At 44.9% G+C, this 25,347-nt stretch overlaps 2 non-coding genes across 2 annotated transcripts; both read right to left on the reverse strand.

Moving 5' to 3' along the window:
* Nucleotides 1–4,024: 4,024 nt before the first annotated feature.
* Nucleotides 4,025–4,097, reverse strand: trnav-cac (transfer RNA valine (anticodon CAC)). The gene has a single exon. It is a non-coding gene; the product is annotated as a tRNA-Val (tRNA).
* Nucleotides 4,098–8,207: 4,110 nt separating this feature from the next.
* Nucleotides 8,208–8,280, reverse strand: trnav-cac (transfer RNA valine (anticodon CAC)). The gene has a single exon. It is a non-coding gene; the product is annotated as a tRNA-Val (tRNA).
* Nucleotides 8,281–25,347: the final 17,067 nt, after the last annotated feature.

Genomic DNA, 25,347 nt, shown 5'->3' on the forward strand with positions numbered 1-25,347 from the left:
AAAGAAAAATGTTCATTTCAAAGTTATTAAACTCCCAAATGTGGCCTGCCTTGTTTGGACAGGGGATGACCCTGACTTCACAGCCTCAACAAAGCATATTCTCAACATTTCCATTGGGAACAGGAGGAGGCCATTCAGCCCCTTGAACCTGTTCCGCCCTTCAATGAGATCAGAGATGATCTGAACCTCAAATCCATTTTCCTGCCTTTGCTCCCTATCCCTCGATACCCTGACCCAACAAAAATCGATCGATCTCAGTCTTGAAAGCTTCAATTGGCCCCAGCATCCACAGGCTTTTGGGGGACAGAGTTCCCGACTTCTACTGCCCATTGTGTAAAAAAGTGCTTCCTGATTTCGAACCTGAATGGCATGGTTCTAATTTTAAGGTTATGTCCCCCTCGTTCTTGATTCCCCAGAGGAAATTGATTCTCTCTCTCTATTATATCGAATCATTTAAAGATGTGAAACACCTCGCTCAGACTGCCCCTCAATCTTCTATACTCGGGGGAATACGAGCCGAGTCCATGCAGCCTGTCCTCATAATTTAACCTTTTCAGCCCCGGTAACATTCTGGTGAATCTGCTCTGCACCCCCTCCAAGGCCAATCTATCCTTCCTGAGGTGCAGTGTCCAAAACTGAACGCAGTTACTCCAGACGCAGTCTAACCAGAGCTTTATATAACTGGAACATAACTTCCACTTCTTTATATTCCAGCCCCTGAGATAAAGGCTCACACTCCGTTAGCCTTTTCAATTATTTTTGGACCCATCCGTTAGCTTTTACTGATTTATGGAAATGAACCGTTAATTCTCTCTGCTTCTCCACAGTTCCCAGCTTCTTACCATTTGGAAAATACCCTGACCATAGGTCCAAAGTGGATTACCCCACATTGATCTCCATCTGCCATTGTTTTGCCCACTCACTTAATCTATCAATGTCCCTTTGCAACTTTCCAATCGCATTCCACACTACTCACTGTACCACCTGATTTAGTTTCATCAGCAAACTTGGATAGACGACTCTCTCTTCCTTCATCTAAGTCATTGATAAATATGGTGACAAGCTGAGAACCCCGTTACAGATCCCTGGGGGACACCACTCATCCCATGCTGCCCATTGGAGGATGTATCCATTATCCCTACTCGCTGTCTCCAATCTCCGAACCAATTCTCTACCCATGTCAATGCATTGCCTCAAGTTTCATGGACTTTCATTTTTGCCAACAGTCTCTTGTGTGGAACCTTAACAAATTCCTGTCGGAATTCTATGTAAATAATATCATAGGAACATAGGAACAGGAGTCGGCCAATCACGCCCCTCGTTCCTGCTCCGCCATTTGATAAGATCATGGCTGATCCGTGATCTAACTCCACATACCCGCCTTTGGCCCATATCCCTTAATACCTTTGATTGCCAAAAAGCTATCTATCTCAGATTTAAATTTAGCAATTGAGCTAGTATCAATTGCCATTTGCGGAAGAGAGTTCCAAACTTCTACCACCCTTTGTGTGTAGAAATGTTTTCTAATCTCGCTCCTGAAAGGTTCGGCTCTAATTTTTAGACAAAATGGTGGCAAGTTCGCCGGACATCTTGGACAAAATGGCTGTAAGTACGGTGGCCATCTTGGACAAAATGACGGCAAGTCCTTCACGGCTGTTCGACAGGAACAGAAGGAGGCCATTGAGCTCCTCAAGCCTCTTACATGGGAACTGAAGGCCATTCAGCCTCTGAAGGCTGTTACACAGGAAAAGGAGAAGGCCATTCAGCCCCTCAAGCCCGGTACATCGTTACTGGAGGCCGATCATCCCCTCAAGCCTGTTACATGGAATCAGGAGGAGGCCATTCAGCCCTTCGAGCATGTTATACAGGAACCTGAGGCCAATCAACCCCTCAAGCCTGTCAAATAGCAAAAGGAGGAGGTCATTCAGCCCCTCGAGCCTGTTATCTGAGAACTGAAGGCCATTCTGCCCATCGAGCCGGTTATACAGGAACTAGACGCCAATCAACCCTTCAAGCCTCTAAGGTAGCAACAGGAGGCGGCCATTCAGCCCCTCGAGCAACTTACACCAGATCTGGTGGCCAATCAGCCCCTCAAGCCTGTAAAATAGGAACAAGAGGAGGCCACTCAGCCCCTCGAGCCTGTTATATGGGAACTGAAGGCAATTCAGCCCCTCGAGCCCGTTACACCACACCTGGAGGCCAATCAGCCCTTCAAGCCTGTTACATCGGAACAGCAGCAGGCCATTCAGCCCCTCGAGCGTGTTATACGGGAACTGAAGGCCATTCAGCACCGCGAGCCTATTACACTGGAATAGGATTCGGCCATTAAGCCCCTCGAGCTTGTTGCACTGGAACAGGAGGAGGCCATTCAGCCCTTCGAGACTGTTATAAAGGATCTGGATGCCATTCAGCCCCTCGCGCATGTTACATAGGAACAAGAGGAGTCCATTCAGCCCCTCGAGCATGTTAATGGAGGAACAAGATGAGTCCATTCAGCCACACGAGCCTGTTACACAGGAACAGGATTAGACAATTCAGCTCCTCAACCTGTTCCGCCATTCAATTCGATCATGGCTGATCTGTATCTTAACTCCATCTACCCGCCTTATTTCCTTAATTATTAATACCCATGCCTAACAAAAATCTGCAATCTTCGTTTTGAAATTTCGTATTCACCCCAGGCCTCAACGGAATGAAGTGCTTCCTGACATCAACCCTGAACGGCCGAGCTCTAATTTTAAGGTTATTCCCCCTTGTTCTGGATTCCACACCAGAGGAAGTAGTTTCTCTCCATCTACCCTATCAACTCCTTTAATCATCTTAAACACCTCAATTAGATCACCCCTTAATCTTCTATATTCAGGGGAATAAAGCCTAGTCTATTCAACCTGTCCTCATAATATAACCCTTCTAGCCCGCCTATAATTCTGGTGAATCTGTGCTGCATTCCTTCCAAGGCCAATATATCCTTCCTGAGGTGCAGTGCCCAGAACTGAATGCAGTCCTCCAGATGGGCTCTAACCAGAGCTCTGTACAGCTGGAACATAACTTCCACACCTTTATTTTCCAGCCCTCGAGAAATAAAGGCCGACATTCTATTAACCATTTAATTATTTTTGTAACTGTCCACTAGCTTTTAATGATTTCTGTACTTGGACCCCTAAATCTCTCTGCTCCTCCACAGTTCCGAGCTCCTCACCATTTAGAAAATTCTCTGATCTATCTTTCTTAGATCCGAAGTGGATGACCTCACATTTCCCCACATTGAACTCCATTTACCACAGTTTTACCCACTCACATAATCTCCCAATATCCTGGGAATGCTTGGTGATTTTGTTTGGTTGGAGAATGCTTGAAGTCAGATTGTTATTTTTAAAAGATTCGAAATGATTTTTAACTTGTACAGTTTGAACAAGATCATTATTCCCCGATCAATAAAATGTCTGTGTTTTTCAGATAGTGGCGACAGTTCAGAGATAGTTGCCTTTTTGTCTACTTTAATGAAGTGAAATTTTGCTGATTTAAAATCAGCTGTATTTCTTAGCTTGAAAAAGCAGCTCCTCTGTTGGTGAGGCTTCATTCCCAATGTATCAGTGTTTCCGCTTATCCTGATATCAGTGCAACATTTGAAGGGTTCCAGCCCACTCGTTCGATCCAGTGCCGAATAGTGCTTGCTCTTCAGAGGGTGCCGCGGCTCCGGTTCGATTCCCGGTCAGAAAAGCAACTTTTGAACACTTGTTATATTAGTCGCATGAACTAATTGAAAGGCTGTGGCAAGAAAAAAAAAACGATCATTGTTTTCATCACCATTAATTAACCGATAACGTTATTTTGCAGAAAGGCGACTGAAGGAAGTTTGAAATCATTTCTTTTGTGCGATGAACTTTTTATCCCTTCTCATTTTACACACTGTATTTTGAAGGGCTCGGTTTAAAATGTTCAGTGCTCGTGAGACCACGAATTTGTGTTAAATTTAACAGGACCGGCTCTTTCACAGATGAAAAAAACATCTGCCCCAACATAATGTTTCCACCCGGGAGCGAACCGGGGACCTTTCGCGTGTGAGGCGAACGTGATAACCACTACACTACGGAAACCTTTGCTTTGGTGGTCAGCCAGAAATTAGAATGACGGCATTGATTCTCTTTCATAACTATTCAATTGATCGAAGTTGCACAAGTCACAAAAGAAAAATGTTCATTTCAAAGTTATTAAACTCCCAAATGTGGCCTTGTTTTGACAGGTGTGGGACCTGGCATCACAGCATCAATAAAGCATATTCTCAACATTTCCATTGGGAACACGAGGAGGCAATTTCGCCCCTTGAACCTGTTCCACCCTTCAATTAGATCAGAGATCATCTGAACCGCAAATCCATTTACCCGTCTTTGCTCCCTATCTCTCGATACCCTCACCCAACAAAAAACTATCGATCTCAGTCTTGAAAGCTTCAATTGAACCCCAGCATCCACAGTCTTTTGGGGGACAGAGTTCCAGACTTCTACTGCCCATTGTGTAAAAAAGTGCTTCCTGATTTCGAACCTGAATGGCATGGTTCTCATTTTAAGGTTCTGTCCCCCTCGTTCTTGATTCCCCAGAGGAAATTGATTCTCTCTCTCTTTATTCTATCGACTCATTTAAACATGTTAAACACCTCGCTCAGACCGCCCCTCAATCTTCGGTACTCGAGGGAATACGAGCCCAGTCCATGCAGCCTGTCCTCATAGTTTAACCTTTTCAACCGCGGTAACATTCTGGTGAATCTGCTCTGCACCCCCTCCAAGGTCAATCTATCCTTCCTGAGGTGCAGTTTCCAAAACTGAACGCAGTTACTCCAGACGCAGTCTAACCAGAGCTTTATATAACTGGAACATAACTTCCACTTCTTTATATTCCAGCCCCCTGAGATAAGGGCTAACACTCCGTTCGCCTTTTAAATTATTTTTGGACCCGTCCGTTAGCTTTTACTGATTTATGTAAATGAACCGTTAATTCTCTCTGCTTCTCCACAGTTCCGAGCTTCTTACCATTTGGAAAATACCCTGACCATAGGTCCAAAGTGGATTACCCCACATTGAACTCCATCTGCCATAGTTTTGCCCACTCACTAAATTTATCAATGTCCCTTTGCAACTTTCCACTCGCATCCACACTACTCACTGTACCACCTAACTGAGTCTCATCAGCAAACTTGGATATACGACTCTCTGTTCCTTCATCTAAGTCATTGATAAATATGGAGAGAAGCTGAGACCCCAGTTGCAGATCCCTGGGGGACACCACTAGTCGCATCCTGCCAATTGGAGTATGTACCCATTATCCCCACTCTCTGACTACTATCTCCTAACCAATTCTCTACCCATGTCAATACATTGCCTCAAGTTCCATGCGCTTTCATTTTTGCCAACAGTCTCTTGTGTGGAACCTTATCAAATGCCTGTCGGAATTCCATATAAATAATATCATAGGAACATAGGAACAGGAGTAGGACGTTCAGCCCCTCGTTCCTGCTCCGCCATTTGATAAGATCATGGCTGATCTGTGATCTAACTCCATATACCCGCCTTTGGCCCATATACCTTAATACCTTTGATTGCCAAAAAGCTAACTATCTCAGATCTAAATTTAGCAATTGAGCTGGTATCAATTGCCATTTGCGGAAGAGAGTTCCAAACTTCTACCACCCTTTGTGTGTAGAAATGTTTTCTAATCTCGCTCCTGAAAGGTTCGGCTCTAATTTTGAGACAAAATGGTGGCAAGTTCGCCGGACATCTTGGACAAAATGGCAGCAAGTCTGGCAATCATCTTGGACAAATTGGCCGCAAGTCCTTCACGGCTGTTCGACAGGAACAGAAGGAGGCCATTGAGCTCCTCAAGCCTTTAATATGGGAACTGAAGGCCATTCAGCCTCTGAAGGCTGTTACACAGGAAAAGGAGGAGGCCATTCAGCCCCTCAAGCCCGTTACATCGTTACTGGAGGCCGATCATCCCCTCAAGCCTGTTACATAGAATCAGGAGGAGGCCATTCAGCCCTCCGAGCCTGTTATACAGGAACTTGAGGCCAATCAACCCCTCAAGCCTGTCAAATATCAAAAGGAGGAGGCCATTTAGCCTTTCGAGCCTGTTATCTGGGAACTGAAGGCCATTCAGCCCTTCGAGCCTGTTATATAGGAACTAGACGCCAATCAACCCTTCAAGCCTGTAAGATAGCAACAGGAGGAGGCCATTCAGCCCCTCGAGCACCTTAGACTAGATCTGTTAGCCAATCAGCACCTCAAGCCTGTTACACAGGAACAGCAGCAGACCATTCAGCCCCTCGAGCGTGTTATACGGGAATTGAAGGCAATTCAGCCCCTCGAGCCCGAAACATCAGATCTGGAGGCCAATCAGCCCCTCAAGCCTGTTACATAGGAACAGCAGCAGGCCATTCAGCCCCTCGAGCGTGTTATACGGGAACTGAAGGCCATTCAGCACCGCGAGCCTATTACACTGGAATAGGATTCGGCCATTAAGCCCCTCGAGCTTGTTGCACTGGAACAGGAGGAGGCCATTCAGCCCTTCGAGACTGTTATAAAGGATCTGGATGCCATTCAGCCCCTCGCGCATGTTACATAGGAACAAGAGGAGTCCATTCAGCCCCTCGAGCATGTTAATGCAGGAACAAGATGAGTCCATTCAGCCACACGAGCCTGTTACACAGGAACAGGATTAGACAATTCAGCTCCTCAACCTGTTCCGCCATTCAATTCGATCATGGCTGATCTGTATCTTAACTCCATCTACCCGCCTTATTTCCTTAATTATTAATACCCATGCCTAACAAAAATCTGCAATCTTCGTTTTGAAATTTCGTATTCACCCCAGGCCTCAACAGAATGAAGTGCTTCCTGACATCAACCCTGAACGGCCGAGCTCTAATTTTAAGGTTATTCCCCCTTGTTCTGGATTCCACACCAGAGGAAGTAGTTTCTCTCCATCTACCCTATCAACTCCTTTAATCATCTTAAACACCTCAATTAGATCACCCCTTAATCTTCTATATTCAGGGGAATAAAGCCTAGTCTATTCAACCTGTCCTCATAATATAACCCTTCTAGCCCGGCTATAATTCTGGTGAATCTGTGCTGCATTCCTTCCAAGGCCAATATATCCTTCCTGAGGGTCAGTGCCCAGAACTGAATGCAGTCCTCCAGATGGGCTCTAACCAGAGCTCTGTACAGCTGGAACATAACTTCCACCCCTTTATTTTCCAGCCCTCGAGAAATAAAGGCCAACATTCTATTAGCCTTTTTAATTATTTTTGTAACTGTCCACTAGCTTTTAATGATTTCTGTACTTGGACCCTAAATCTCTCTGCTCCTCCACAGTTCCGAGCTCCTCACCATTTAGAAAATTCTCTGATCTATCTTTCTTAGATCCGAAGTGGATGACCTCACATTTCCCCACATTGAACTCCATTTACCACAGTTTTACCCACTCACATAATCTCCCAATATCCTGGGAATGCTTGGTGATTTTGTTTGGTTGGAGAATGCTTGAAATCAGATTGTTATTTTTAAAAGATTCGAAATGATTTTTAACTTGTACAGTTTGAACAAGATCATTATTCCCCGATCAATAAAATGTCTGTGTTTTTCAGATAGCGGCGACAGTTCAGAGATAGTTGCCTTTTTGTCTACTTTAATGAAGTGGAATTTTGCTGATTTAAAATCAGCTGTATTTCTTAGCTTGAAAAAGCAGCTCCTCTGTTGGTGAGGCTTCATTCCCAATGTATCAGTGTTTCCGCTTATCCTGATATCAGTGCAACATTTGAAGGGTTCCAGCCCACTCGTTCGATCCAGTGCCGAATAGTGCTTGCTCTTCAGCGGGTGCCGCGGCTCCGGTTCGATTCCCGGTCAGAAAAGCAACTTTTGAACACTTGTTATATTAGTCGCATGAACTAATTGAAAGGCTGTGGCAAGAAAAAAAAAACGATCATTGTTTTCATCACCATTAATTAACCGATAACGTTATTTTGCAGAAAGGCGACTGAGGGAAGTTTGAAATCATTTCTTTTGTGCGATGAACTTTTTATCCCTTCTCATTTTACACACTGTATTTTGAAGGGCTCGGTTTAAAATGTTCAGTGCTCGTGAGACCACGAATTTGTGTTAAATTTAACAGGACCGGCTCTTTCACAGATGAAAAAAACATCTGCCCCAACATAATGTTTCCACCCGGAAGCGAACCGGGGACCTTTCGCGTGTGAGGCGAACGTGATAACCACTACACTACGGAAACCTTTGCTTTGGTGGTCAGCCAGAAATTAGAATGACGGCATTGATTCTCTTTCATAACTATTCAATTGATCGAAGTTGCACAAGTCACAAAAGAAAAATGTTCATTTCAAAGTTATTAAACTCCCAAATGTGGCCTTGTTTTGACAGGTGTGGGACCTGGCATCACAGCATCAATAAAGCATATTCTCAATATTTCCATTGGGAACAGGAGGAGGCCATTTCGCCCCTTGAACCTGTTCCACCCTTCAATTAGATCAGAGATCATCTGAACCGCAAATCCATTCACCCGTCTTTGCTCCCTATTTCTCGATACCCTCACCCAACAAAAAACTATCGATCTCAGTCTTGAAAGCTTCAATTGAACCCCAGCATCCACAGTCTTTTGGGGGACAGAGTTCCAGACTTCTACTGCCCATTGTGTAAAAAAGTGCTTCCTGATTTCGAACCTGAATGGCATGGTTCTCATTTTAAGGTTCTGTCCCCCTCGTTCTTGATTCCCCAGAGGAAATTGATTCTCTCTCTCTTTATTCTATCGACTCATTTAAACATGTTAAACACCTCGCTCAGACCGCCCCTCAATCTTCGGTACTCGAGGGAATACGAGCCCAGTCCATGCAGCCTGTCCTCATAGTTTCACCTTTTTAACCGCGGTAACATTCTGGTGAATCTGCTCTGCACCCCCTCCAAGGTCAATCTATCCTTCCTGAGGTGCAGTGTCCAAAACTGAACGCAGTTACTCCAGACGCAGTCTAACCAGAGCTTTATATAACTGGAACATAACTTCCACTTCTTTATATTCCAGCCCCCTGAGATAACGGCTAACACTCCGTTCGCCTTTTAAATTATTTTTGGACCCGTCCGTTAGCTTTTACTGATTTATGTAAATGAACCGTTAATTCTCTCTGCTTCTCCACAGTTCCGAGCTTCTTACCATTTGGAAAATACCCTGACCATAGGTCCAAAGTGGATTACCCCACATTGAACTCCATCTGCCATAGTTTTGCCCACTCACTAAATTTATCAATGTCCCTTTGCAACTTTCCACTCGCATCCACACTACTCACTGTACCACCTAACTGAGTCTCATCAGCAAACTTGGATATACGACTCTCTGTTCCTTCATCTAAGTCATTGATAAATATGGTGACAAGCTGAGACCCCAGTTACAGATCCCTGGGAGACACCACGAGTCGCATCCTGCCAATTGGAGTATGTACCCATTATCCCCACTCTCTGACTACTATCTCCTAACCAATTCTCTACCCATGTCAACACATTGCCTCAAGTTCCATGCGCTTTCATTTTTGCCAACAGTCTCTTGTGTGGAACCTTATCAAATGCCTGTCGGAATTCCATATAAATAATATCATAGGAACATAGGAACAGGAGTAGGACGTTCAGCCCCTCGTTCCTGCTCCGCCATTTGATAAGATCATGGCTGATCTGTGATCAAATTCCATATACCCGCCTTTGGCCCATATACCTTAATACCTTTGATTGCCAAAAAGCTATCTATCTCACATCTAAATTTAGCAATTGAGCTGGTATCAATTGCCATTTGCGGAAGAGAGTTCCAAACTTCTACCACCCTTTGTGTGTCGAAATGTTTTCTAATCTCGCTCCTGAAAGGTTCGGCTCTAATTTTTAGACAAAATGGTGGCAAGTTCGCCCGACATCTTGGACAAAATGGCAGCAAGTCTGGCAATCATCTTGGACAAATTGGCCGCAAGTCCTTCACGGCTGTTCGACAGGAACAGAAGGAGGCCATTGAGCTCCTCAAGCCTTTAATATGGGAACTGAAGACCATTCAGCCTCTGAAGGCTGTTACACAGGAAAAGGAGGAGGCCATTCAGCCCCTCAAGCCCGTTACATCGTTACTGGAGGCCGATCATCCCCTCAAGCCTGTTACATAGAATCAGGAGGAGGCCATTCAGCCCTCTGAGCCTGTTATACAGGAACTTGAGGCCAATCAACCCCTCAAGCCTGTCAAATATCAAAAGGAGGAGGCCATTTAGCCTTTCGAGCCTGTTATCTGGGAACTGAAGGCCATTCAGCCCTTCGAGCCTGTTATATAGGAACTAGACGCCAATCAACCCTTCAAGCCTGTAAGATAGCAACAGGAGGAGGCCATTCAGCCCCTCGAGCACCTTAGACTAGATCTGTTAGCCAATCAGCACCTCAAGCCTGTTACACAGGAACAGCAGCAGACCATTCAGCCCCTCGAGCGTGTTATACGGGAATTGAAGGCAATTCAGCCCCTCGAGCCCGAAACATCAGATCTGGAGGCCAATCAGCCTCTCAAGCCTGTTAGATAGGAACAGCAGCAGGCCATTCAGCCCCACGAGCGTGTTCCACGGGAACTGAAGGCCATTCAGCACCTCGAGCCGATTACACTGGAATAGGACTCGGCCATTAAGCCCCTCAAGCTCGTTGCACTTGAACAGAGGAAGCCATTCAGCCCTTCGAGACTGTTATACAGGATCTGGACGCTATTCAGCCTGTCGCGCATGTTACATAGGAACAAGAGGAGTCCATTCAGCCCCTCGAGCATGATAATATAGGAAGAAGATGAGAACATTCAGCCCCTCGAGCATGTTACATAGGAACAAGAGGAGTCCATTCAGCCCCTCGAGCATGATAATATAGGAAGAAGATGAGAACATTCAGCCCCTCGCGCATGTTACATAGGAACAAGAGAAGTCCATTCAGCCACACGAGCCTGTTACATAGGAACAGGAGTAGACAATTCAGCTCCTCAACCTGTTCTGCCATTCAATTAGATCATGGCTGATCAGTATGTTAACTCCATCTACCCGCCTTGGTTCCTTAATCATCAATACCCTTGACTAATAAAAATCTATCAATCTCCGTTTTGAAATTTCGGATTGACCCCCAGCCTCAACAGACTTTTGTGGGAGAGAGTTCCAGATTTCTACGACTTTTTGTGTGAAGAAGTGCTTCCTGACATCACCCCTGGACGGCCGAGCTCCAATTTTAAGGTTATGGCCTTTTGTTCTGGACTCCCCCAACAGAGGAAGTAGTTTCTCTCTACCTACCCTATCAAATCCTTTCATCATCTTAAACACCTCAATTCAATCACGCCTTAATCTTCTTTATTCAGGGGAATACAAGGCTAGTCTATTCAACCTGTCCTCATCATTTAACCCCTTTTAGCCACGAGATCATTCTGGTGAATCTGCGCTGCAGCCCTTCCATTGGCAATATATCCTTCCTGAGTTGCAGTGCCCAGAACTGAATGCGGTCCTCCAGATGTGGTCTAACCAGAGCTCTGTACAGCTGGAACATAACTTCCACCCCTTTATATTCCAGCCCTCTTGAAATAAAGGCCGACATTCCATTAGCCTTTTTAATTATTTTTGTAACTGTCCACTAGCTTTTAATCATCTCTGTGCTTGGACCCTTAAATCTCTCTGCTCCTCCACAGTTCCGAGCTCCTCACCATTTAGAAAACTCTCTGATCTATCTTTCTTAGATCCGAAGTGGATGACCTCACATTTCCCCACATTGAACTCCATTTGCCACAGTATTGCCCACTCACATAATCTCTCAATGTCCTGGGAATTCTTGGTGCCTTTGTTTGGTTGGACAATGCTTTAAATCAGTTCATTATTTTAAAAAGATCACAATTGATTTTTATTTTGTACAGTTTGAACAAGACCATTATTCCCAGATCAGTAAAATATCTATGTTTTTAAGAGAGTGGCGACAGTTCAGAGATAGTTGCCTTTTTGTCTACTTTAATGAAGTGAATGTTTGCTGATTTAAATTCAGCTGTATTTCTAAGCTTGAAAAAGCAGCTCCTCTGTTAGGTGAGGCTTCACTCCCAATGTCTCAGTGTTTCCGCTTGTCCTGATATCAATGTAACATTTGAAGGGCTCCAGGTAATGAACAGTGAATCCCCTTCAGATTATCTCAGCCCACTCGTTCTATCCAGTGCCTAAAAGTGCCTGCTCTTCAGAGGGAGATAGATTCACACTACACTAGTGCTTGTTTTAGACTTTAAACAAATTGATGAAACAATAAGAGAACAAACAAAATAGTAGCAGTAAGACAACAGTTTTACTGTAAAGCTCAACCAGATCCTTAATGGAAAAGAAAATAATAAATAATTCACAAATACTATACGAAACTGTGACCGAACTTTCGAACATCCTGGTTCTTTGTTGTCTTTTTATCACAAACTATGGAAGCTGTCGACTTGATTAACATTCTCAGAGATTCCAAACAGACTCACCAGTTTGAAAAAGACAAGGTGAAAAATGGCTTCAAAACAGTGACTGGGAGCCAGTCATTTTAAGCAATGGTTTGTTTAATTCAAAAGAAGCTGCCAATCAAAACTGTACGAGAGGAAATTACCCCGGAGGTTTGAATCTGAATCAAATGTTTGACTTTGTGAGATCCAGCCTGACTTTAATCGGTGCAGCCTGCCTTTAAGAGGTGCAGCCTGCCTTTCAGAGGTTCAGCCTGCCTTTAAGAGGTGCAGCCTGCCTTTCAGATGTTCAGCCTGCCTTTGAGAGGTATGGGCTGCCTTTGAGAGGTGCGGGCTGCCTTTCAGAGGTTCAGCCTGCCTTTAAGAGGTACGGGCTGCCTTTCAGAGGTTCAACCTGCCTTTAAGAGGTGCAGCCTGACTTTAATCGGTGCAGCCTGCCTTTAATCGGTGCAGCCTGCCTTTAAGAGGTGCAGCCTGACTTTAATCGGTACAGGCTGCCTTTAATCGGTGCAGCCTGCCTTTAAGAGGTGCAACCTGCCTTTATGAGGTGCAGCCTGCCTTTAAGAGGTGCCGGCTGCCTTTCAGAGGTGCAGCCTGCCTTTAAGAGGTGCGGGCTGCCTTTAAGAGGTGCAGCCTGCCTTTCAGAGGTGCAGCCTGCCTTTCAGAGGTGCGGCCTGCCTTGAAGAGGTGCGGGCTGCCTTTTCGAGGCGCTCACCACTCACGAAATATCAGGGCCCCCCTGCTGGTGAGAAGCCGCTCAACAGCACAGCCAGGCCTGACTGCTCGCAGGAATCAGGTAAATCACCAGGCAGCACCAATCTCACGGACTGTCTGCATCTCAACGACCGGGTGCAGGTTAATCACTCGGGGGTTAATCGCCCCCCGCGCCCGGATTCGGGGGTTATCGAATTTAACCCCGTACATTTCTTTATATATATTTTACATAGAATACAGCACGGCACAGAAACAGGCCATTCAGCCCATCTGGGTAAAGAAATTCCCCTGAATTTCTTATTTGACAACAACAACAAATTGTTGAATATATGGTATAATATAATATATAATAGAATTATACAGTTACATATATTTTACATTGAATGTACAGTACAACAGAGTATAGTACAGAGGCCATTCAGCCCGATTTCTATTTCTATTTTACAACATTTGCTTGTATATATAAAATATTTATCTTTTGAGATATATATATATATATATATATATAGCATTGAATACTGCACGGCACAGAAAGAGGCCATTCGGCCCATCTGTGTAAGGAAGTCTCTCCGGGATTCCCTGTTTTCCCACAACATCATAACAACATTATCTATATTTGTATACTACATAGAATTACATCGAATGTACAGCAGAGAAACAGAGGTCATTCGGCCCAACTGGGTAAATAAATATCCCATAGAGTCCCCACAGTGATTATTGATCCCACAGTGCAGCCAGTGATAGTGCCCCATTGATCCACAGTGTCACAGTGATCCACAGTGCACCCAGTGATCGCAGAGTGACCCAGTGACCCCCACAGTGCACCCAGTGTTACTGCCCCAGTCTTGCACAGCGTCCCAGTGATCCACATTGTCCCAGTAATCCGCAGAGAACCCAGTGATCGCACAGTGATCGCAGAGTGACCCAGTGATCCCACACTCCACCCAGTGATAGTGCCCCATTGATCCACAGTGTCCCAGTGATCCACAGTGCACCCAGTGATCGCACAGAGATCGCAGAGTGACCCAGTGACCCCCACAGTACACCCAGTGTTATGCCACAGTTATGCACAGTATCCCAGTGATCCACATTGTCCCAGTGATCCACATTGAACCCAGTGATCCCACAGTGATCGCAGAGTGACACAGTGATCCTCCTGCACACCCAGTGATAATGTCACAGTGCTCCCAAAGTGATCCCAGTGATCCCACAGTGCACCCAGAGGTCCCAGTATCCAAACTGAATTTGTGTAAATGTTTGAGAGACTTTCATGTTATATAAAATAAGATATATATATATATGTATATATATATATGTATATAATATTTCTATATTACATAGAATGGGTAAAGTAGTTTCTCCTGTCACCCCATGAAGCTGAAACAAAATGGCCGCCAGTGCCCCAGTGAACCTGCAGTATCCCAGTGATCCCACAGGAACCCGTGATCCCACAGTGCTCCCACCGATCCCACAGTGACCCAGGCAAAACTCACATGAGCCACATTGAATGCAGCCTGGGATGAAGGCCTCGGTCAGTTCCCTGTGGAGAGAAAGCTTCTTGTCCAAGGATTCCTCCTCCTCCCAAAAATTCTCTTTCCACATCTTCATGTTACAGCATTTCCACAAAAAAATATCCTCTGCAGGGAGAGAGAGGTGCTGAAAAGGAATTGATTAAAAACAAAGCAAGTGATTGAAAGGGCACAGCAAGAGCCCAGAGCTCCCTCACACTCACTCACTCACACACATTCACACTCACTCACTCACTCACTCGCTCCATTACATAGGCAGGCAATCTCTCACCAAACACCACTGACAAAGAAACTCCCCAGTTACAAATCAGAGAATCTAAAGAAAAGAGAGAAAAGTTGGGAGAGAGAGAGAGACAGAAAGACACTCAGGGCAGGCTGAAGAGCACAAGTTGCTTCTCTCTCTCTCTCTAATACAAGTTTGCAGGGTTTTCTCTCCTGCTTTGAAATTCATTCCCTCACTCACCCACTCCCTCTCACCTCTCCCCTAAAAGGTGCTGGTCTGTCTGTCTGTTCTGGTTAGTGTTTTCTGCATGGTCCACATTACTCCTGTGCTCATTTTCTCTTCTGTTGCTGGAGCAGGCGACAAAACTCTGGGCATTTTTTGCTACTTTACCCCTTTATGTTGCAGTTTGCAAAGGTGAACGAACTTTACCTTTGCTCTTTTCTCTTGTTTTAATTAGCAATGGACAAAAAGCCTGTAGTTTGTGGTCAACTTACAGTTAGTGGCTTTTTCCAATCTGCCAAAGAGTTCAAACAAATTCATGACGTATAAAAGAGCCAAAGCAAAAAAGTGTTTTTTTCAAAAAACTAATGCACAGCATGATCCCTCACTCAGTTGCAGGGACAATCTCTCAGCAACATTCATTTGCGCACAAGCAAAGCCCAGTTCATAAAGGAGAAGAATCTCAAGAGTAAAAGATTGAGAGACAATCATTTGCAACTAAATTTGCACATACACATATATATGTATTTCCATTATACACCTACTATTACAAAGCCTCCAAAAGGGCTGTGGGGGAAAAGCAGAGCGGGAAATGGGACTAATTGGATAGCGCTTTCAAAGAGCTGGCAAAAGCATGGTGGGCTGAATGGATTCCCTCTTGCATCGTACCCACCATGAAACCATGAATCGATGAACAATAATTTCAACGCCGTGAACGTGAAACTGAATGGACATGAGTAAGGCAGCCATCTTACTGAGGGGCAAGGAGAAGCTTGTTCTGGTGAGAGACATGGAGAGGGTTCATTTGTTGTTCCTGTTAAATCACTGTTGAACTACAAACTGAGTGAGAACGGCACCAGCTGGTGTGTAACACAAAGACAGCGGTGCAGTGAGGGAATTAAACAACAAAAGGTGAACTTCTGAAAAAAAAGTGGATTAACATTTGGTTATTTGGACGTAATGGTGACCGAGAAGGAGAGACCAGACATTCGGAGGAAAGGTCCAATTAGCCATTTTGTGTAGAGAATGTAATTCTAGCTTCTGTTAAATAATTCAGAGTAAAATTGGACTCAATCTGAATGTAGTTCTGATCTGGGATTTAATTCATTTCTCCATTATTAATACTTTTCTTTAATCTGAAACAATAACAGTATTTGTAACAGTAACAGAACAGGAGAGTGCTGTGGGACCCTGTCCAGTTTAGTAACACAGCAGAAGGGGTAAGAGTACATTGTGATTTATTACAGAATCCAGCAGCTCACTGGGAAAGTTACACATGGTACAGATGGAGGAGCAAAAAGGTGCAAAGTGATTTTACACTTTAATTTGGGATCAATGACTTTTTGTCTCCACGATGTTTAATTTTATATTGAAATAATGGGCTCTTTATCCTAAAGAAACTTCAGGCACAAACCATGGCTTTATGAACAAAACAATCATTTATTATTATTATTAATTTACTAGAAAAATTGAGATTACAATTTAATCAACATCTTTGGTTTATGCCAGATTTAGAATTGCTTCAACAACAATAAAACAACACACTCTGAATTCCCAAAATACGTAACTGTTTGGAAATCAAATATCTATCTTAGACTGATCCCATAACAACAGTTATATCCTCATGGTTGGTTCAATCTTGCCGCGAAGATTCCAGGTATTTTGATGGAGACCGTTGTAGTGTAGTGTGACTTTCTCTTGTATCCAGGCCATCTGCTTCACAGGCAATCTGTAAACCAGCATCGAGGCATCAAGCTGGGAGTTAGCGAGCAGTCATGAAGATTCCAGGTGAGGTGGTGCTGCCAGGAAGTGAAAGGTGAGGTTGGAGCAGTCGTGGTGGATCTGTGTCTCTCTCCAATCAACGTCTGCCCAGATTTTAAAGACCTCTTTAACAAAGAATCACACCTCTGGGACGGTGGGTTATCAACAATTGGTTCAGACAAATATAACCCACGATTGATTGACACTTCACTTGTTGTCTCTCAGTGTCCACAACGTAACCAAGTTAAGTCGGCAGGTGTTCAAACGACCTCGAGCCCTCCTTGAATCGTTCTTGTTGCTATGGTGATCTATCCTCTGCTGTGTGATCTTTTACAATGTGTCATTAACAATCCTTTTAACAGTCCTTCCTCCTTTTAATCATCCTTTTCCTTCAGACATGCTGAAGCTGATTTAATTTCAGCCTTTCGTTTATCAGATGATTTTTTACTGCACAGAGCAGCTGGGAAACTCCTGCAGTAAGTAATGGTCAGGGTCAGGTACACAAGGCTGAGTGACTTTATTGTGGGGCATCCCGGCATCACCTCTCTCATTGTTTCTCTCTGTGGATCTACTTTTCCCTTTTCACCTGTCTTTGTTCTATTCTGTTTGTTTTTCACTCTCTCCAGCTCTACTTCTGTCTCCTTCTTTCTCTCCGGTTCCATTTGACTTCTCGATCTCTTCTTTCCATCTGTTTCAGTATTTCATTCCATCTCTCTCAGTCTCCATTTTAATCTTTGTATTTCTCCCATCTCTCCTGTTTTCTATTATTCTCCTTGCTTTCTGTTCCTATTTCTCTCTTTCTCGTATTGTCTTTTTATGTCTGACACTCTCCTGCTCTGCCTCACTCTCAGTCTCTAGTTATTTTGAATTGCTTTCTTCCATCGAATTACCTCTCCGCTCCGATCACTTTATAATCATTTGTCAGTGTTTCACTCTCGTTCCATCCATATTTGTGTTGTCTCTCTCTCATTATAATATATGCATTTTTTCTCTCTTTATTTTTATCTCCAATCTAAATAACCTACTCCTTGTTTCTCTTCGTCTCCGAGTAACTCTGTCTCTGCCCCTCTTTGTTTCTGCACTTTTGTAATTGGTACATTTCTTTTGTCCTTGTGTTCTCTCTCCCTCCGTCTCCCTCTCTCTGTCTCTCTCTCTCTCTGCCCTCCCTGTCTCTCCCTCTCTCTTTCTCTCTGTCTCTACCCTCCCTCTCTCTTTCTCTTTCTCTCTGTCTCTCTCTCCCTGCCTCTCTCTTTGTGTCTCTCTCTGTCACATTCTCTGTCTCTCTCTCCCTCTCTCCCCCTCTGTCTCTCTTTCTCTGTCTTCCTCTCTCTGTCTCTCTCTAATTGCCTATCCCTCTCTTTCCCTCTTTCGAGCACCCTCTCTCCCTCTTTCACTCTTTCTCTCTCTCCCTCTCTCTGTCCCTCTCTAATTGCCTCTCCCTTTCTCTCCCTCCTTCTAGCTCCTTCTCTCTTTCTTTCACTCTCTCTCTCTCTCTCCCGCTCTCCCCCTCCACACTATCTCTGTCCCTCTTTCTCTGTCTCTCACGCTCTCTCTCTCTGTCTCCCGTCTCTCTCTCCGTCTCTCCCTTCCTCTCTCCCTCTCTCTCACAATTTATGTGGAGTACACACATTCTGAACAGGGCCACAGAAGTGACTTTGATTTCCAGCTTTGCCCATTTTGCCTTGCGGTCAGTTAATTAAAGTCCAGCTGAGCTCTTTGGTGCCGCTATTTTGAGCAACAATTCACGTGTTGTCTGCAAAGCAAATGCTGCCTCAATAGGTCAGATTATCAATAAAATATAATCTTCGAATCAGATTTAAGATCATTTAATGGCTCTGTGCTGCTAATATAAAATGTACTTTCCATCCCCCGGGAAGTGTAGGGGATGGAGAATGAAATGGGATTTAGTTCTAGTGCTTGAAACCCTTCTGTTCTTTCTCTGATTTCACTAATTTAATAATTAGATTGAGTGGGTATTTCACCGCGTTCTTCAGCTCCTCTCTGAATTTAGTCTGGGTCAGGACATAAATACACGTGTTTGTGCAGGAACTGAGAAGCTGCAGCAACTTTGCTGTCTGTTGTGTGAGATAAACAGGGTCAGTGTAGGAGTAAAAATTCCGAATGTCTGCAATTCGCACATAAATGAAAAATACAACCCATGTCAGCCACAACAGTATAAAACTGCCCGATATACTGAAGAGTAAAATGATGGATTTCTTTCGGTTCTCCATCTCTGGATCACTCTGATTCTCTCCATTGCTGCGGCCCCGGAGTCCCATGCGGACTCGACTGGACACTAAAATACGCCTGACAGTCAGAACATTGAACAGTAAAATCAGACAGAACGGGACACAAGGGGTTAAAATGAGGTGAAACATGTCAAATGCGGTCCATGCGGGGGAAGTACGGAAGCTCGGTTTAACCACACAAAACCAGGGAACATTATCAATTATATAGTGAGGTTCATATATAAAGTACCAGGGGACACTCTCCAAACAGCCCAGCACACTCACTGTTCCCAGAACCACAGCCGCCGTTCTCTCGGTGCAATATTTAGTTTTCAGCTTCTCACAACAAATGGCAACAAATCGATCAAAGGTGAAAGCGACTGTGAACCAGACAGAAACATTCGCGGTTACATAACACAAGAATATAACAAAACTACACACGGGAGTGATGTGCAGGAATGACCATGAGAGATACAGCTCATTAATCCATCTCAATATCGGATCAGCGATAACGACCATGAGATCGGCCACTGCCATTCCCACCAGGTAGGCACTGATACATTTGGAGAGACCGCACTTTCCTCGGGACAGGATCACAATCGCCACCAAGTTAACTGTGTGAGAGAGAAAAGGAAGCAGAGAAATTACTGATCAGACCTGGAGTCAAAGCAGCAGATTGAGAGGATCTGGGGTGAAATTTCCAGCTTTGTTGCTGCATCGAAGGGTGGAAAGTAATTGATTGACCTGGGCAGTGCTTTCGGGCAGAGAGATGTTTTTAAACACAATGATCAATAATGAATTGGGAGATGGATACAGAAAGTGAATAAAGTGAGCACCGGATCTAGTGGAAGGGCTGAGTGAGGGTGCAGTGCCTTGGGGAAGGGAGAAGGGGTTTTACACACCGGGAATACAGTGGATTAAACCGGGTTTGGGCTCCAGACGGACGAGGAAAGAGAGGGGAAAGGCCGTGAAGGTGAGGGGACAGGGGGAGGTGCAGCTGCTTTGTTGTTCTGGGTTAAGAGAGCCGACAGGGGCAGGCACTAAATGGGAAAGGCAGTTGGAGACCGAGCCAGTGAGTGAGATTGGGAGGGAGACAAGGAAAAGGATATGTAAGAGCTGGAGGGGAGTCAGGAGCAGATGGTTTGGGAAAGTGGACAAACTGAAGTAAGGGATGAGGAGACAGAGGATAAAATGCAGTGGGAGGAGAGGCTGGGATTCGGAGAGAGAGCGACTGCAGCAGAGTGTTAGAGGCAATGAAATATATAGCTCCAACTTACACAATCCAACTAATACATTCAACAGTTCATTTCTGTGGTTATTGATGTCAGGGAACCTGTGTTGGGTGTAAAATATGTTCAATAAATTTACTTTGTACCTTCAATTGAAATTAAATAGACATTTATTAATTAAATCAACCCAGTTGTTTATTGAATTCAGCCGAGCTTTAAAAACAGAGTATCCGAATAATTCATTACGATCAAGAAATTACTGATTGTGTTCTTGAAGTAAGTTTTCATTATGTTTAATTTTAAGTTGGAAAACAAGGAACATTCACAAAAACAGACTGAGGACCTGACAGGGATATAAACATGAGGAGCGAGTCCCACAATAAAAACTCACCCAATCTGACCACTTCATAATAACACCTTCAAATCACATTTTCCATGTTTAATTGTACTGGAAGTTTCAGCAGTTCATTCTGATGAATTATTCACACCACAGCCTCTCGCTTTCCCTCTCAGTCACCCTCTCTATCACTCACTCTACTCCCTATCTCAAGTCCATTTTCATATCCGATTAAATCCTATCATCCTGTGCCTGCATTCTGTTCACCAGCCCCGTGTTCCACCGATCCTATTCTCAGTGTTAGTTTGTTAAATAGTGAAGCCTCTGTGGAATAGTTTAATATTTCCACAGATCATCCAATTCTCCACCTGTTCACCAACACTGTTCACTTCATCCACAAATCATGGAATAAACAGAATCGAATCCCTCTCCCAGGCAGATCTCACAATAATTGAGATTCCTTCTCCAGTAATTATAAAGTAAAGGGACAGATGGCGGGATTGTTCAATTTACAAAACGCCAACATCATACTTATAACCTACAGGTACATAGAAGGGCTGCTGATTCCAACAGGGACAGTGCAAATTGAGACCACAAAACATCAAAACATTTCATTTTACAGTGAAGTCCAGTGACAGTCAGTGAATTCATCCACAGTGAAGCAGAGAAGGAGATGTGAAAGAGTCAGCAGCAAACTCAGTTCAGTAACCAGACATCTGAAGCGGCGTCAGATACACACATAATGAAATAATATTTCATAACAGTGATCACCAATAAATACATTGAAATCTCAGTTAAACTGAAGCATATTATTGGGGAGGGAGGACACTGCGCTGCCTCCTTGCAACACTGAGACCGTGAGCTGTCTCATTATCAATCATTGAAAACACATTGATGAAAACATATTCCAGGACAGGTTAGTTCCACAACAAGAAACTGTTATCAGCTCCTGATGGTCTGATACCAACTCTTAGCCCAATACATTCAGTACAGAGAATAATGCAGTAACAATGCCAGGGTTGGATAGACAAATTCATGACAGATATAATGCAGCGCCTCAATACCGAAAGAGCAGAGACTTAACACATTCCATCATTCAACCAATACAACAGAACAAGTGACTGTGTAAAATATGTAGGGACACAAAACAATTTTCCAAGTACAGCAGCAGAGTTAACACCGATTTACACCTTTAACAGATGAGATAACGGCTTACCCGGAACTCCAATGGCTGCAAGAACTGGATAATAAATAAGTTCTATCTGATAGATTACTGGATATTCCATTTCTGTGAGAAGCACTGACTTCTGTTACCCTGGAAACCACAGCTCCAGCAGACACTCTGAGCTGATCCATTCCAACAAGCCCTGATTTATACAGGGGATAAGTCTCCACTGACACGGTTATACTCCTGACCATTGCTATTAGTTACAGACAGTTTAACAAACACATTATATCAGCAGCTTTGACTCCGATGTAAATAATGTGGTGAATAAAACACAAACATCTGAAAGTCCACGATATTACTTAATCAGACCTCTCTCAGGAATAAAGTTTAAATCTGATCTCATACAGGACTGATCCAACAATAATAAACGGCTGGATTTGCAGCTTCTTTATAACTGCATTGACCATGTTCACTCCTGGTGTTCCATTTATAATTTAGACAGATGTCTCCACAGTGTAGACTGAACCCAGGGACACAAGCAGACCCGTTTCACTCTGTTCCTGCAGTTTCCCAGTTAAAATATGAATTGTGAGTCTCTGATACGAGGACAGTTAAAGGGCAGGTTGAGGATTGCAGCCTAGAAATGACTGTGGGTGATATTAGGGGACGGACACTGAACGTGTCCCATTGACATTCCTCTCTCCGCTATTTTACTGCGGATGTTTACCCGTTTATTCTACATTGGTTAACGGTTCCAGTAAAATTGGCCCCGTGTAAAACCGAGCTGAGCTCATGACCCTTTTTCACCTCCATCACAAGGCCCGGTGATTCCCTCACCCGCCTCCATTCCTTCCTCAGCCCATTGCCATTGAAACCCTCATCAATGCCTCTGTCCCCTCCAGACTCCATTCCTCCAATACACTCCTGGCCGGCCACCCAATCCCCACCTTCTATAAACGTGAGCTCGTCCAAAACTCTTGTCCGTGTCCAACCAGCACCAGGTCCTGCTCGGACTCATTGACCCTCACTGGCTCCCAGTTACATATCCATTAAATTTAAAATCCTCATCCTTGGGTTTAAAACCCTCCCCATTTCCAGACCTGCAGACAACCCACCCGTCACCATCTCATTCATCGGACACTGGCCTCTTTTGCTGGGAGTCCCCTCACTTGATTCCACTCACCTATCTGATCAGAGCCAGAAGAAGCTTCTCTTCCCACCCTATCACCGTTTTCTCTGATGTTTCTAAAGGTTCAATCCTTGGCTCCCTCCTCTTCCTCATCTACATGCTGCCCTTTGGTGACACAGTCCACAGACATGGACCAGCTTTCAGATGGACGCTGACAAAACCACCGCCTCTCTTGACCCTTCCAATATCTTTGTGTTGTCAGGTCCACATTCTGTTTTAGATGAGCCACCAGTTCCTCCAGTTAAAAATTGGGAAGTCATGATCTTTGGCCCCAAAATCTCCACATCCTCGCCAGGGATTCCATCCACACCACTGTTTTTTTGATTGGTGAGTCACTCACCAATCACTCAAGCTCTGACTGACTTGTGTTTATAATATAGATATATTACCTGTATATTTATTATGTATTTATATATTTGGAAGTGTATTTGCACAGGGGCAGCACGGCAGCAGGTACGGCAGCCGGGCTTGGACCGAATGGAGGCCAGCGGGGAGTGCGTCCCGGACACAATGGGGGCGAGCGCGACCAACATTTTTTAAAAAGTCGCCGCTCACGCGGCTCCCATGCCGTACAAAATGAGGCCCGCGTCGCCACCACCTTGGACAAAATGGAGGCCAACTTGGCTTCCTCATTGGACCAAATGGAGGACAGCCAGGCCAACATTATGGAAAAATGGCGGTTGCGCCAGCCGGCATCTTGGTCAGATGGCGGCAAGTAGCCAACAGAGTGTCCCCAGTGATCCCGCAGTCAACCCACAATGATGCCAGGGTGCAGCCAGGGTTCCCAGCTTGCACCCAGTCATGCCAGAGTGATGCCAGAGTGGCGGTCTTGATGTTCAGACCACCACCACAACAATAAGAACTACCACAACAATGTCCCAGTGACCACCCCCCCCAGTGTCCCCTGAATGTCCCAGTGACCACCCCAAGTGTCCCCTGAATGTCCCAGTGACCACCCCAAGTGTCCCCTGAATGTCCCAGTGACCCCCCCCCAGTGTCCCCTGAATGTCCCAGTGACCCCCCCCCAGTGTCCCCTGAATGTCCCAGTGACCACCCCAAGTGTCCCCTGAATGTCCCAGTGACCACCCCAAGTGTCCCCTGAATGTCCCAGTGATCCCCCCCAGTATCCCCTGAATGTCCCAGTGACCCCCCCCCCCCAGTGTCCCCTGAATGTCCCAGTGACCCCACCAGTGTCCCCAGAATATCCCAGTGATTCCAGTGTGCACCCAGTGACCCCAGAGTAACCCAGACATTACTCACGTGCTCCCCATCGGGTCCAGGCTGTGGTGAAGGTCTCAGTCAGTCCGTCCCCAGCGGAGAGAACGATGCTTGGCCCAGGATTTCTCCCACTCCTCCTCCTCACAAAATGTCTCTTTCTGGATCATCTCCTTGCAGCATTTCATCAAAAAGATTCCTGAGGGGAGAGAGAGGGAATTGATTAAAATACAAAAGCAAGGGATTAAAAAGGCACAGCAAGAGGCCAGAACTCCATCCCTCCCACTCCCTCTCTCACTCTCTCTTTTTCTCCCCCCTCTCTCTCTCTCTCACTCTCCCTCCCTCCCACTCTCCCTCTCTCTCTCCCTCCCTCTCCCTCTCATTCTCTCTCTCTCTCCCTCTCTCTACCTCTCTCCCTCTCCCTCTCTCACACTCCCCCAGTTGCACAGAATCTCTCCCTAATCCAAGTCTGCAGCTTGTTTCTCCTCTGCCTTTCCTCTGAATGCCTCTAACCGGTGCCGCACTGCCTGTCTGAGCTGCTCAGTGTTTGCTGCAGGGTCCAACCCTCCCCCTGGGTGTGTTTTCTCTTCTGTCCCTGGGCCTCGCCCACACCTGCTCTGGACATTGTTGCAACTTTAATTCTGGCAGTTGCTGTCAGCGAAAGGTCAACAGCTTTTCCCTCAACTGTTTTCTCCTGTTTGAATTCGAAGCTCGCCCCTCCCTGTTCAATCTCAACCTCTACCTCACCTTGTATTGTCCAGAATGTAATATAAGATATGGACTGAGTCCACCTCACCTTGTAATATACAGAATGTAATATAAGATATTTACTGGGTCCACCCAACCTTGTAATGTGCAGAATGTAATATAAGATATGGAGTGAGTACAACCCATCTTGTATTGTACAGACTGTAATATAAGATATGGACTGAGTCCAACCCACTGTGTAATGTACAGAATGTAATATAAGATATGGACTGAGTCCAACCCACTGTGTAATGTACAGAATGTAATATAAGATATGG

Source organism: Heptranchias perlo, unplaced genomic scaffold (genome assembly GCF_035084215.1).
Source record: "Heptranchias perlo isolate sHepPer1 unplaced genomic scaffold, sHepPer1.hap1 HAP1_SCAFFOLD_129, whole genome shotgun sequence".
Taxonomy (NCBI): domain Eukaryota; kingdom Metazoa; phylum Chordata; class Chondrichthyes; order Hexanchiformes; family Hexanchidae; genus Heptranchias; species Heptranchias perlo.